Source organism: Triticum urartu, chromosome 7, assembly GCF_003073215.2.
Source record: "Triticum urartu cultivar G1812 chromosome 7, Tu2.1, whole genome shotgun sequence".
Taxonomy (NCBI): Eukaryota; Viridiplantae; Streptophyta; class Magnoliopsida; order Poales; family Poaceae; genus Triticum; species Triticum urartu.
This window is the reverse complement of record NC_053028.1, coordinates 222,264,507-222,278,248: the sequence shown is the minus strand read 5'-3', so window position 1 is coordinate 222,278,248 and position 13,742 is coordinate 222,264,507.

Below are 13,742 nucleotides of genomic sequence, written 5' to 3'. Positions count from 1 at the left end.
GCATGTTTCTACATCATGAAAATGAGGAAACTAACATGGCCATTGATACATACTCATATTTAGTTGTAGTATATAGATTACTGTAAAATAAGGATAATATCAATATATTCCTAACCGTTTGATTATTCAGGGTACAAATTGGCTGTAATGACATGGTCACAATCGCATGAATTAACTCATCCCAAATATAGCTAATTTACGGCGTCTCTAATACATTGCCATAGTTCTACTCAAATTCTGCTCAAACAGAGATATGCCAATCATCACAAAAAGTTCAAACAGTGCCATGGCGTCATCATTAACATGAGAGGAAACAACTTACACGCGCCGTCCCAGCAATACATGGTGCCATCTGCTTTTGTCGATCGCGTAGATGATGCCATTGTGTTCAATAGCATCACAGAAGTGTGTATCAGCTTTGACGATGATCCACTGCGAGCCGAGTTGTCTCCAGCTAAAGAAGGCACCGGCGTAAAGATAGGCGAGTCCGCAGTCGAACAAGGCAATTAGCTTGAAGTCTGCGTAATTCGCATGTCGTGTGGGCACTTGGCAGATTACAATCTTCTGCAAAACAAGGTCCGTCCAACTGACGTAGTAATCTAGATGACTTGGACCGCGATGATAATACTCTATATAATCCAACGGAGGAAAGATAATCTCATGGGAGGTCTGGAAGTTCACGAGCACCAACTTTTTACCGTCTTCTCTGAAGGCAGCCATCCAGTGGGAGTTCATGCCGACCCAGTACATACCTGCCAAGAAGTTTCGGGCGATGGTGATCGGATCGATGTCGAGGGAAATGATGTACGACGACCCACTACATACCTGCAAAGAAGTTTCGGCTAATGGAGATCGGATTGAAGTCGAGGGGCGTCATGCACGCCTCCGTATCATGGTGAGCCAATCTCACAAGACTAGATAGCAGCAAGCAGGGTGTCTTGAAAAACTTAGGCTTCGCTTCGAGGATGGCCGTGTGCATGTCCCTCGAGCAAGCAGCCAGCCGCAGTACGCTCAACATATCCATACACGAACAACAGAGGTCGAGGATGTCACTGGGGAGATTGCTCCAATCGTGGCTCATATGGATGTTGCGTGGTTCGTGTTCGGCCATGGTGGATTTTGGAAGGGGGCTTGATTTACGGGGGAGAAGGATGTCGGTGCTGGAGCGGCTAGCGAGGGAATAGTGGTACTGGGGGAGGCGAGTGAGGCGACGGTACACGGGGGCACAGTGAGATGGAGACGGAGAAGGAGATGGAGATGGAGTGGTGCTATGGGAGCGGAGAGGGAGATGAGGCGAGGCGCCAATGTGATGTACAACGGCGGTGACAGACTGCACTGTGCACAAGGTGAGGCTGACTTTGGTAACCCGAACACGCCGCCTGGACTAGTGTCAGGCGCAGGGTGTTGTCACTTCACTTTGAGGACCGGACGAATAGTATTTTGACCATCAAGTGTACCACAGTTGTACTACTACTACCAGTAGGTACATGAGTACTCTAGTATTGTATAGCGTAAATAGGTCTCCTGTGCTAGCATGCCTGTTCACTTCATCGTTCAGGTATCTTCCATATTGCAAGCAGAACCAAATTCTCGTGCATGCCCAATCAACGCTCTGTCGCGATGCATGTAGTGGTCGTTCTGGTGCATCAAGGACGGCATGCAGATCATTCCACACTTGAGAAGAGGAAAAATGGAAAGGTAGAACACGTCAGCCGAGGAAGAGAACGCTGGCTAACGAGGCTGGGAGGGGGTCGAGCAGGAAGTTAATGCTCCACGCCTAAAGGTTTTGGGAAAACCTGATTTTCATAAGGTGACTTATACTCACCTAAACGGAGGGAGTATTCCTTAACCAGAGAATGTTGTGTCTCCCACTCACCCGCGCAAAAAAAAAACTACGACACATTTTTTATCTGTTTGCATAGGTCCCAGGATGGGCACGTACACGAACAGGTACGACTCATCAGTCTACCCGCATAGCCTTTTCGTTTACTCTACCTAGCCGTCTAATCAAATGCCTGCACGCCACTTCTCCCATTTACTTCTCCATCGGGAACCAATTCTCCTCGGCTTCTTCACCTCCCCTTCGTCTTCATTTGCATCCAAACCCCATTGCGTTCACATTGTTTTAACCTCTTTAAATGATCATCTACTACTACGGTTAGACTAGCCATCTAGTCCTAATTCTCCAAACCATAGCCCTCCGTTCCAGCGGTTCCAAATGGCGATAGAGATCGAGATGCAGGTTTTTAGCGTCCAACATGTCCTCGTGGAAGGCTCGATGCGCGTAGTTGCCACCGTCACCGTCCACCCAAGGGTTGTTCGGCAGTGGATCAACAATGTATCCAACTCCCTCGAAAAGGTAGAGACGAGGGTCATCGGTCTCGACACAGAGTACATGGAGCGTGCCCCTGGGAAGATCCAGCGCGCCGCTGTCCTTCAGCTGTGCTTCGAAGATGATGTTTTGGTGTACCACATCATGCACTCGCCCTCCATATCAGGTGAGCTTCACGATTTCTTATCTCAGGAGGATGTATACTTCTGTGGGGCAGCCATCGAAGGGGACAAACAGAAACTGGAGCCGTACAAGCTTGATTTGAATAGCATCGCTGACCTACAAACCAGAATCAAAATTCCTGTAGAAGTTTGTGATAAACAGACACCATCCCTATTCGACGTAGCAAATTTTGTGCTCGGTACAAATCTTTAGAAGGGTGACGAGACGGTGGCATTAAGGTCGTCTGGATGGGAGAATTATCCCTTGACGTACGAGCGGATAAAATATCCTGCCCTCGATGCCCGTGTGAGTTTCGAGATAGCTGCAAGGTCCAAAGAGCTTGTTGTGAAGCCGTCTCCCACAGAGAATCAGAACAAGAAGAAGAAGAAGAAGAAGAAGACGAAGAAGAAGAAGAAGAAGAAGAAGAAGAAGAAGAAGAAGAAGAAGAAGAAGAAGAAGAAGAAGAAAAGGCTGCACCAGCAGGAGGGCATTATGGATGGACGAACTATTTCCTCTCTTGTAAAAAAATATATTCCCTCTCGGTGTATATTGATATAGATGGACTATTTCGATGGTGTGCATGTCTTTGGAACAGAGTAGTAGCGTGGGTCCGCTTGACTATAAGGAACTATTTATCCGCATATATAGCTTTCTCTGCTACTCCTTCCAGTGATCGGTATGCAGTGCATGTGTCCGTAGACATGACAGCTTGTCCATGGAAGTTCAACTACGGCAACCATCAAGTTTTATCTCGCGATTCCCACGACATCTCTCCAACCCACAGCACCACGCCCCCCGACGTGTGCCTCACCCCTCTCGTCTGCACCGCCCCTCTGCCTTTGTGTGCATGACATGTGGGCCACCTAAAATGCGGCGAGCATCAAGTTTCTACCACAGCCACCCACGATTCCCACGACGCCGCTCGAACCCATGAAACCACACGTCCCCCGACCTGCGGCTCACCCCTCTTGGCCCCACTGCCCCTATGCCTACAGGAGCATTACATGTGGATGAGTCACCTATCGGGTCCACATGTTATTGACTCAAAGGTAGGTGTAGTAAGGCGCCGAAGCTCAGTCCCGACGGCCCTGAGAGGGAAATGTAACTCCTGCGCCAGGGCTTGTGGTGCTCCCACAGCACGAACTCGTGCCAAACTCGAGATTTGTTTCTTTACTATACATGCATGCAACGATTTAATGGACATTGTAATCTCAACATGTGATGGGGAGCTCTAAATTTGAATTTGAAACTTATAAAACGAAAAGGTTCAAAACAAATAAACTGGGAGAGAGGGAGTATATCGTAGGATGTGTCCCATACAAAATAAGTCCCCTGGTTTGTCACCGCGTAGATGCAGTTAGAAAGGAGCACATCGTCTTCCTACTCGTACGGCAACAAATCGGCCGCAGACAGCATGGTCCGCCTTTGACCGCCATGTGCAAGGTTCGTGCTATCTTATTCAATCTCACCGTGGTTCCATCGTACCAATTCATGCAGTGGCCCATTGCATGGCTGATCCCAATGTTGGACAAAGGTTCTACGGGAATAGTTTCACCATTGTAAATGTTGTGCAAATTGATGTTGGTACCCTCCCGTACATATGCAAGCCAATCTCCACTCGCACCAAGCCTAACCTGTGAAACAGTGGGCAGGGGGAGAATTAGGAAATGGACACGGAAGTAGTCTTTAGAATGCATTTACTACGTGATCAAACTCATCTTACCTGCTCATCGGAGGAAATCCGAGTGCCCCTCAACGTCGGCATCTCAAGGGGCGTCAACTTGCAACTACGGCCATGCCGCGCAGGAGAGACCCCCAAGGAAACATCCTCGTGTGTTCCATGGAACATCAAGATGCATTTGTATGAGTAGTTTATCTTGTGAGAGGAAAGGATGAACGAGGGAAGGCCTCTAGAGATAGAGATGGACACTACTACTACCAATGTGCTGGCCTGTGCATTGCAATGGATCCAAAGTAGTAGAATAATACTTGTTCACGTGCTTGAAATATAAACACTCTAGTTTTGATATACATGTGTCAGCACACATGACAGCTTGTCCATGGAAGTTCAACCACAGCGACCATCACGTTTCTTGTTTCTACCACTAAGCCACTGAAGTTCGGTCCCGTGGGCCCCGAGAGGGAAATGTAACTCCTGCGGCAGGCCTTGTGGTGCTCCCGCAGTACGAGATCGTGCCAAAACTGGAATTTGTTTCTTACTACTACCAACTAGTACTAGTAAGGTACACGTGCAATGCATGCATGAGATTCTGGCGGTTTGTGCATTATGCTTCTACATGTGGAGCTTTCTGGATTCTAACATGTGGCAAAATCTGGTGGAATGTAAGGTTAGGCAAGTTTGATTAACTTAGGCGAGTGTTGGATTCAAGCCACACCTTAGGCAAGCCACACTAAGGCCCCACATGACATACACACACAAAATGTGGCAAGATTCCCTTAGGCTTGCCAACTTGTTTCTCTCGTTTTGAAGAACTAATAACTTTGCCTAAGCTTAGTTGTGGCAAAGTTATGGTCTGTTTGATTCAAAGGATTTTCATAGGATCTTTGAAGGATTAGAATCCTTAGGAATTTTTCCTACGTTGGTCGTTTGATTCGTAGGATTGAATCATGTAGAACATTTTCCTAAGGATTCATTTGTACTATGTTTCACAGGAATTCTAACATGCACTCCAACCTCTTGAAAGAAATCCTTTGTTTTTCATGTGACACAATCAAACAAACTCAAATCCTATAGGGATCCGATGAACATGCCATTCCAATCCTACTTTTTTCCTATTCATGTGTTTCTACAATCCTATGAATCAAAGAGGCCCTTAGTCATGAATTAAGTTCAACCATGGAGTCTTCTAGATTATACAGGTGGCAGAATCTGGTGGATGATATCCAACGGCCAGTAGTGCTCGGATTTGCCATCTTTGTACCGTCGGATTGGCTTCATCCAACGACCAACTTTCAAAGTTTTTCACACACTATATAGGGGGTATAGATATAGATGTGCCGGTCCGTTGCAATGGATCCAAAGTATATATATCTATTTAGTGGAGTGCACTCTAAACACATTATCTATTTATTTTTCTCTAACCTTCCGTAGCCATGCAACCAAGCCACATAAGCTTCATGGGTGCCCCCCACATCATATTATTCATACTACGTTGATTGAAAAATAGATAAATCACCCAAAACAAGATCTTCCCTTTTTTGTTCCTACGATGTTGTGTCGTGCACGTACCTACTAGTTGTATAGTGGTAGTACTAGTAATATAGTATTAGGAGTACAAACTTGGTACTAGTAGGATTAGTACTAGTACGGAATGCTCCTACTCTATCAACGAGCCCTGTCTGACACCAAATTTCTTGGCTTCTGTGCTACAGCTAGATCTTCCCCTCGTTTCTTTTTTCCAACCCGGCGGCGGGCGGGGTGTCGGTTTGCTCAACGGCGGTCCCACATGAAAGTGAAAATGCTAGGCAACACGCCATCCCTAAGCCATGTGTCGTGCCGGACGGGCCGTGTTGTACTCCTGATTCCCGGGTGTGTGGGGGTGCGACGCGAACGCGGCAGGCCTTTTCCTTTTACCAGCAATGTGCTCGTGCATTGCGACGGATCCAAAGTAGTAGAATAGTAGTATTTGTTCACAAATTTAAAAGAAATCACTATTGTTTTGATATACTCCTAATATATTACTCCATCCGTACCTAAATATTTGTCTTTTTTGAGATTTCAAATGGACTATCACATACGAATTATATAAACATATTCTAGTGTTTCTAGCAAGATGCCCGCGCATTGCACGAAGTTGATGGAAAAGGTAAGCACAACTTATAAATTGATGGATGGAGTACTAGTTACAGTGATGCATATAATTAAGCAAAGGGATCGCACATGTCGGTATTGACTGGAACGAGAATGCAACAGCACAGAATTAAGGCCACGATGATGCAATCGCAGTGGTGGTTACAGAAGGCAAGAAGAAAGATGGATCCACGAACGTATGACCTCCTCCTCCTCAACTTAGTGTGCCGAGCCACCGACCGGCGGCTAAGGAGAGGCGGCTTTTGTGGCGAGGTCGAGGTGCTTCTCAGCAAAGGCATCCAAGGCTTCCAGCCGGTTGAGGAAGGCCAACATCGTAGCATCCTCACTGGCCTTGTAGACACCAATGTACATGATTTCCTCGTACATGTGGATGTGTAGGGCGACGAATTCTTGCAGGGCGAGGCACCTCGCGGCGAGCGCGACCTCCAGGTGGACATTCTTCATGGCGTCGACGGGCAGTCGCAGGGCCACCAGTGCTTGAAACAGGTTTCGGCCATGGAGGCCGATTAGGGTGGTAGGCAATGAGGAGCCCGGGCACGCGGGCTAGAGGAGTACAGCGATGTCGTCCGTGAGCTTCTTGAGGATGGTGAACTTGTTGCTGGTGGAAACGATCATCTGGTCCAACTGAGAGTCGTAGTTGGCGTCGAAGGCGGCCATCCACCAGCCGGTCTCCAACACCGTCTGGAGACGATCCTCGGCGCCATGCCACGGGCCGGCATCGTGGACCATCTGGCGCAGCCGCTGGCCGCTCACGAGCATCGCCGCCATGGGTCTGGAGTGAGCTCTTTTGCGCTTAGTGTAGGTGCTTAGGCAAATGCTTAGGTGCGTACGATGTGGTAGATGCATTGGAATGGAGGGGCGCCTTTATATGAGGGCAATGAGGGCAAACTGCGTTGCATTCACATCGTGCAGCCTCTTTTCCCGGACCTCCTCCCATTACTTCCCTCATGCATTAATTGAAGGAGGATGCATTGGCCGTTCAACATATCGAGAACCGCTACTCGTCCCTGGTCTGCATTAAAGTCGTATCGGGAACTGCGCCGCCCGCTGTCAAATCGAATACTCCCTCCGTCTAGGTGAGTATTAAGTCATCTTATGAAAACCAAATAGTAAACACATAGGCGTGGTGCATTAACTCTCACAATGTTTCTTATTTTTTGACATAAATAGAGGAATCAACCAAGAAGAGATGTGGGGCTTGTATGCTTTTAATGACTTGAGACTATCGAACATGACATGTAGTGGTCAATTCGTTGCATAAGAACAAATACAACCCACGTCAGCACACATGCATCTTATATAGCATCACATCCAATGGCTATAAAAGATGAATGAGACCAAATTATATCTAATCTAGATGAGTTCTAGCAAAACTGTATTATTAATACTTAGTACTCCTACGCCATGTATCATATATTAGTATCATGTAGTACTTTATTTATTTATGAGGTATCCAGATGGCACTGCACCGCCAAGAAAACAGGGTAACATCAAAATTATGGACTACTTTTTTGAGTAGGTTGGTAAGGTCCGGTCATAGTCACTTGTTGAAATATCTAAAAAGATAAATACTCCCTCCGTCCGGAAATACTTGTCATCAAAATGGATAAAAGGAAATGTATCTAGATGTATTTTAGTTTTAGATACATCTCTTTTTATCCATTTTGATGACAAGTATTTTCGGATGGAGGGAGTAGAAAACAGAGTTGGTGATGATGGTGGGCGTGCCATCCTGCAATATAGGCCGTCGGATTTATATCTAACGGATAGGAAAGAAACTATGCCAATTTTGCAAAAATATACCCACACGTCTCTCCACGTTCGCAAATAAGGCCTTCCCTCATTCAACCTTTTCTCTCACAAGATAAACTACTCATACAAATGCATCTTGATGTTCCGTGCAATGCACGGGCAGCTAGCTTATTTCTTTTAAAATAGTTGCTGCGATAATTGGGTTGAAGTGATATATTTTATGTCTGCCCCGAATGATTTCAGATTCACTGGTAGTAACAAAGAAAAGGTTGCCTTGTTAATTAACAGAAAACAGGGTGAAAACTATCACATGAGGCCGGTAAAAACAATGCACACTGGGTTCAGCGTCATCGTCACTATAGCTGTGCGCACGCGAGAAGTCTACATATCGAGGGGGCAACCGAGCGAGGCACCGAGACACAATGTTTGAGAGAGAAACCAATTGACAGATTATGATCAGATCAAGTTGTCACCCTTCTGCTGTCATTGTTGGGGGGGAGGGAGAGAAAGACGTATCGAGAGTGTGAGCGGTAGGCACAGAGGCACAACTAGCGAGTGTGTGTGTGTGTTTGAAAGAGGAGTAGATAGATTATTATGAAGATCGATGTGCCACCCTACTAGCTCCTTTGGTGTCGGGTAGTGTGTGTGTGTATGTTTGAGAGAGAAGCCAGTCGATAGATTAGTATCAAGATCGAGGTGTCACCCTACTCCTTCGGTGTTGGGAAGTGTGGGTGTGTGGGGAGGGGGGCAGTGACACTCACATATCTCTACTCTTATAAAAAATAGAGTTGGTGATGATGGTGTTCCTGCCATCCTGCAATATAGGCCATCCAGTTTATATCCGACGGATAGGAAGGAAACTACGACAATTTTGCAAAAAGATACCCACACCCCTCTCCGCATTTGCAAATAAGGAATTCCCTAGTTCATCCTTTTCTCCCACAAGATAAAATTCTCATACAAATGCATCTTGATGTTCCGTGCAACGCATGGGCATCTTGCTAGTAGGGAGAAGAAGTTTGTGTGACACATATCTAGCTATATTAAGGGATAGGTAGGTAGCATATGTGTGAGAGACATTAGTGGCTATGGGTGGGCGGAATTAAAAGGGTGGGCGTGTTAGACGTAGAGAGCGTGTGTGTTTATATGTGAGAGACTTGTAGGACGGGGTAGAAAGACGAATTTAACCCTGACGGAGGGAGAGAAATACACGAAGTGCGCGTGTGTGATTCCGATGCCCACAGGGAAATGAGATATGTATGCGTGTGAGAGAGATTGCACAATTCATTCACGTATCACTATCTAGCGATCGTGGACGTGCATCGCTTGAACATACGTCAATATCTACTTCGTATCGTGGCCAAAGGTACAATATCGATTCAACGCTATAAAGATTGGACACTCACATATCACAATTTTTTCTATTTAAATAAGCCTTTTTAGTTGTGCATGCCAAAGTTACAGTGATGTTTCTTCAAACAACCAATGTAGCTATCATGAACATGCACCATTGTTACTCTTGCATTCAAATTCATTAGTCTTGGATGATTTAAGTTTCTATTTTGAAGCAATATATGTAATATTCATATATGAATTCAATGGGTACACAATTTATGAAATGGAGGCTATGTAATCATATGAGGTAACACTTTTAAGTAGCTGACTACAGTATCCATTTCTTTTTGTGCACCTCTACACTAACACGTCAATGCATTATGTTTAAAGTAAATAACCAATGGCACTAAATTATCTATTTACACGAGAAATACATAGGCTAAGCGTTTGATCCCTTTTTTGTGAACGCGTCACTACACCCGTACGATTGGCCGCGCCCGTGTGAACATCCAAGTTATCGGCGCATCATCCCGAGTTATTGTCTTTTTTCTGGGGTGGACTTCACACCAGTTATTAACTGCTGACGCGTGCCCCGTGTACACAGTCTAGCATGACCTTCCCGCTAGCACGGTCCAAAATTAGTTGAAACTGGATACGAACGATCCCGCGGGCGGCAAAATCTCCCGCCTCCTTCTAAAATTTCCGCCACCTTAGTCTTTAGCATGCGAAATCCCCCTTTTGTCCTTGGTGCACGGAGACCAACAGTTACAATACCGCCCTCATCTACATGAGAGGTCGGGGATGCTTTGGTAACTTCCGGTTCCCCCACCACACGGCACCCCCATTTCCTCTCCCCCTCCCGCAAAAACGACTAACTCCACAACACAAGGGGGATGTGCTGCAAGGCGATTAAGTTGGGTAACGCCAGGGTTTTCCCAGTCACGACGTTGTAAAACGACGGCCAGTGAATTGTAATACGACTCACTATAGGGCGAATTCGAGCTCGGTACCCGGGGATCTGCTTCTGCGGCCGCAACTACCCCTCCCACCTCCCCTAGAAACAAGTAGACTGCTCATCCACCACTGTACCACAGCCCATTCAGTGCCGGCCTTGTCCATGGCGCCGGATCTGCTTCACCGGTACTCTCGTCAACCGTCGCGCATCTGCAGCGGCTCATTCGTACTCCCCACCGGAGACGCTTCGTCCACACCCCCCGGAGCCGCCCCACCGACGCCCCCGTCGACGGCCTCTGATCCTCTTCGCTGACACCTTCCTCAACCCTACCAGAGCCGCTTCGCCGACACCTTCCTTAACCCTACCGGAGTAGCTTCGCCTATATCATTCTCAACCCTACCGGGGCCGCTTTGCCAACTCACAAGTCCACGGCCTCAGATCCGCTTCCTCGTACCCTCATCCAACCTACCGGAGCAGCTTCTGACGCCCCATCCACGGCCGCAGATCCGCATCGTCGACACCACCCTTAAGCCAACCACCGGAGCAGCTTCTGACGCCCCGTCCACGACCGCAGATCCGCATCGTCGACACCATCCTTAACCCAACCACTGGAGCAGCTTCACCTACGCCCTCGTCCACGGCCATAGATCCGCTTCGCCCACACCGTAGTCCACCCTACCGAAGCCACTCCACAAACACCCTACTCGACGATTCTAGATCTCCTTACCGGACCCCGACAGCCAGCGCAGCATCATCACCCTCGACGTTTCTGACCTGATTCCCATAGTCTGGAGAGATGCCAAGCACCCGCCACGGCCTAGGTACTTGTCACCTTTAAACCCGTCCAGCATCACCTGCCCGATGTACTTCAAATATACTATCCGGTCGCTGTTACCTGTTATGCAGCTGGCAAAAACTACAAGGACAATGTTTCTTCTGGATCTAACAGCTTGGCCAACCAAGATCCTGGACTGAGGCATTGCTATGATCTTGTAAGCGCGTCTCTCTCTCTCTTGTATTGTTCTGTGCCTGCCAGCGTGCTTTGCTAGGATTTTCGACCAGTAATCCCTTTGTGCAGACAATGATCTCTACTATTGGCTGCTAAATTAGATATGTAGATGTCATACATGATACTACCTCGTACCTCCACTCCTAAATATAAGTCTTTCTAGAGATTCCACTATAGGCTACGTACGGAGCAAAATGAGTGAATCTACACTCGAAAATGCATCTATATACATCTGTATGTGGTCCATACTGGAATTTCTACAAAGACATATATTTAGGAACAGGGGCAGTACAGTACACAAAATCGTAGGTGGCATGTAGGAATTCCAGTGCACTACATTAGGCTCCCTTAGAGTGCCTGCTAGTCCAGCATACAGAGTCATGGCTAGTTTATGGTATGCACACAATCGTTAATTGGTGGTTTAAATATGCGCAAGGGATATGCAATGTAGAATCATGTAGAGATGTCTGAAATTAGCCGTGTCAACTTGCAGATAGGGTTACACAATGAAAAAGTACAAGATGTATGTGGCAATTTCATGGAACATCGCAAAAAAAGGAGAGGTAGCGGTGAGCCTATACAGTGTGCCATGGTACGTCACTCCTCCATTGCAATCATCGTGACATGTTATTTGTATGCCGGTTCTATTAGCCAAGTTTCTTAGGGACAGTTATTACGACTTATCCTAAGAAAATAAGCACCTGTGAATATAAGCTCCATGTAATAAGCCAACCAGTTATTTACATTGTGTTTTCAGCTTATCTTTGGTATGATCAGTGGAAAGTCTAGATTGCATTATATTTTTTTCATTTTGCTGCCCATATGGAAATTAATTTGTCTTGCAAACATCACAAATTGAACCCAGTGCAGTAATTAATATGATAGGAAAATAGACCATCACTATTTGCTCAAAATGCAAATACAAAGATACCATCTACTTGGCACAATCTACTTTGGTCAATGTTTTCCATAGAGATCCCATTGCCTAATTTAAACGAAGAACGCATGACCCACATTAAAATGAAGAACAATTATTTATTGAAATTCAATGGTCCAAGTGGCTGGTTATTATCGTATAGCAGCACCACTGAAAGCATCATATAGCAGCAGCAGCTCATAGGAACTCATCATATAGCAGCAGCAGCAGTATGCAATTCATCATATACCAGCAGCAGCTCATAGCAATTCATCATATAGCAGCAGCAGGAGCAGCTCATAGCAATTCATCATATAGCAGCAGCAGGAGCAGCTCATAGCAATTCATCATATAGCAGCAGCAGGAGCAACTTGTAGCAACTCATCATATAGCAGTAGCAGGAGCAGCTTGTAGCAACTCATCATATAGGAGTAGCAGCAGCTCATAGAAATTCATCATATAGCAGTAGCTCATAGAAACTCATCATATAGCAGTAGCAGCTCATAGCAATTCATCATATAGCAGCAGCAGGACCAGCTCATAGCAATGCGTCATATAGCAGCAGCAGAAGCAGCTCATAGCAATTCATCGTATAGTGGAAAGGGGAGAGGAGATGCAAGCGGGCAGGGCAATGAATGCTTGCGTGTTTGTTTTTACTTGAGGGTCAGGTGTGACACGGGCGTCAGCAGTTGCATTTTGAGTGTAATATAGGCAGACAACAGAGTCATTTCACTATTCCCATTCCCTTCATTTTTTAGTGAGGTTCTACCCGAAACACCCCCCTCCAAAGCAAAATTAGTTAAGCCCAAGCCCATAACTCAAAAATGACTTCTTTACATCTTTTATGGCTTATTTTGACAATATGCCCTGAAAAGGCGGAATCGAACTAGCCCTTAACCTGCAATTCAGTTGTGCGTGCTATGATGAATCACTCCTGCCTGCTATCTGTACATTTAGGCATCATCATACATGGCATAACCTAATACATGTGCATTCCATTGTAGAATCTGGAAATATGCAATGTTTATGTTAGATCATACGTTGCACATGATGTTTAAATGCCCCTTAAATCTGGTCAGTCAAGTGATGGTCTTTAAGCCTCCTTCTTTGCTTCTTTTCTTGATATGTAAGATTTGCTGACACATCTGTTCAATTGCTTGTTTGCATCAGCCAGCCATACTAGGACTGTTTGCTTTGATTACTTGTTGTTCTTGACATAACACTCTAACAGAGCTTGTCAACAATTTAAACACTAAGGGCTGCTGTAGTGGGGCCTTGTCTAACTCATAGGTGACATAAAGGTTTGGTTGTACACTACAGTAGGCTCTCCAAGAGTACCTGGAGATCCAGTTCGAAGGTATGCCTAGTTTTTACATAGTGCAGACATAGTAAATGCTCATTTCATTGTGTGCAAGTGTAAGAGATGCGGCATGTTTCATTATGTGGTGT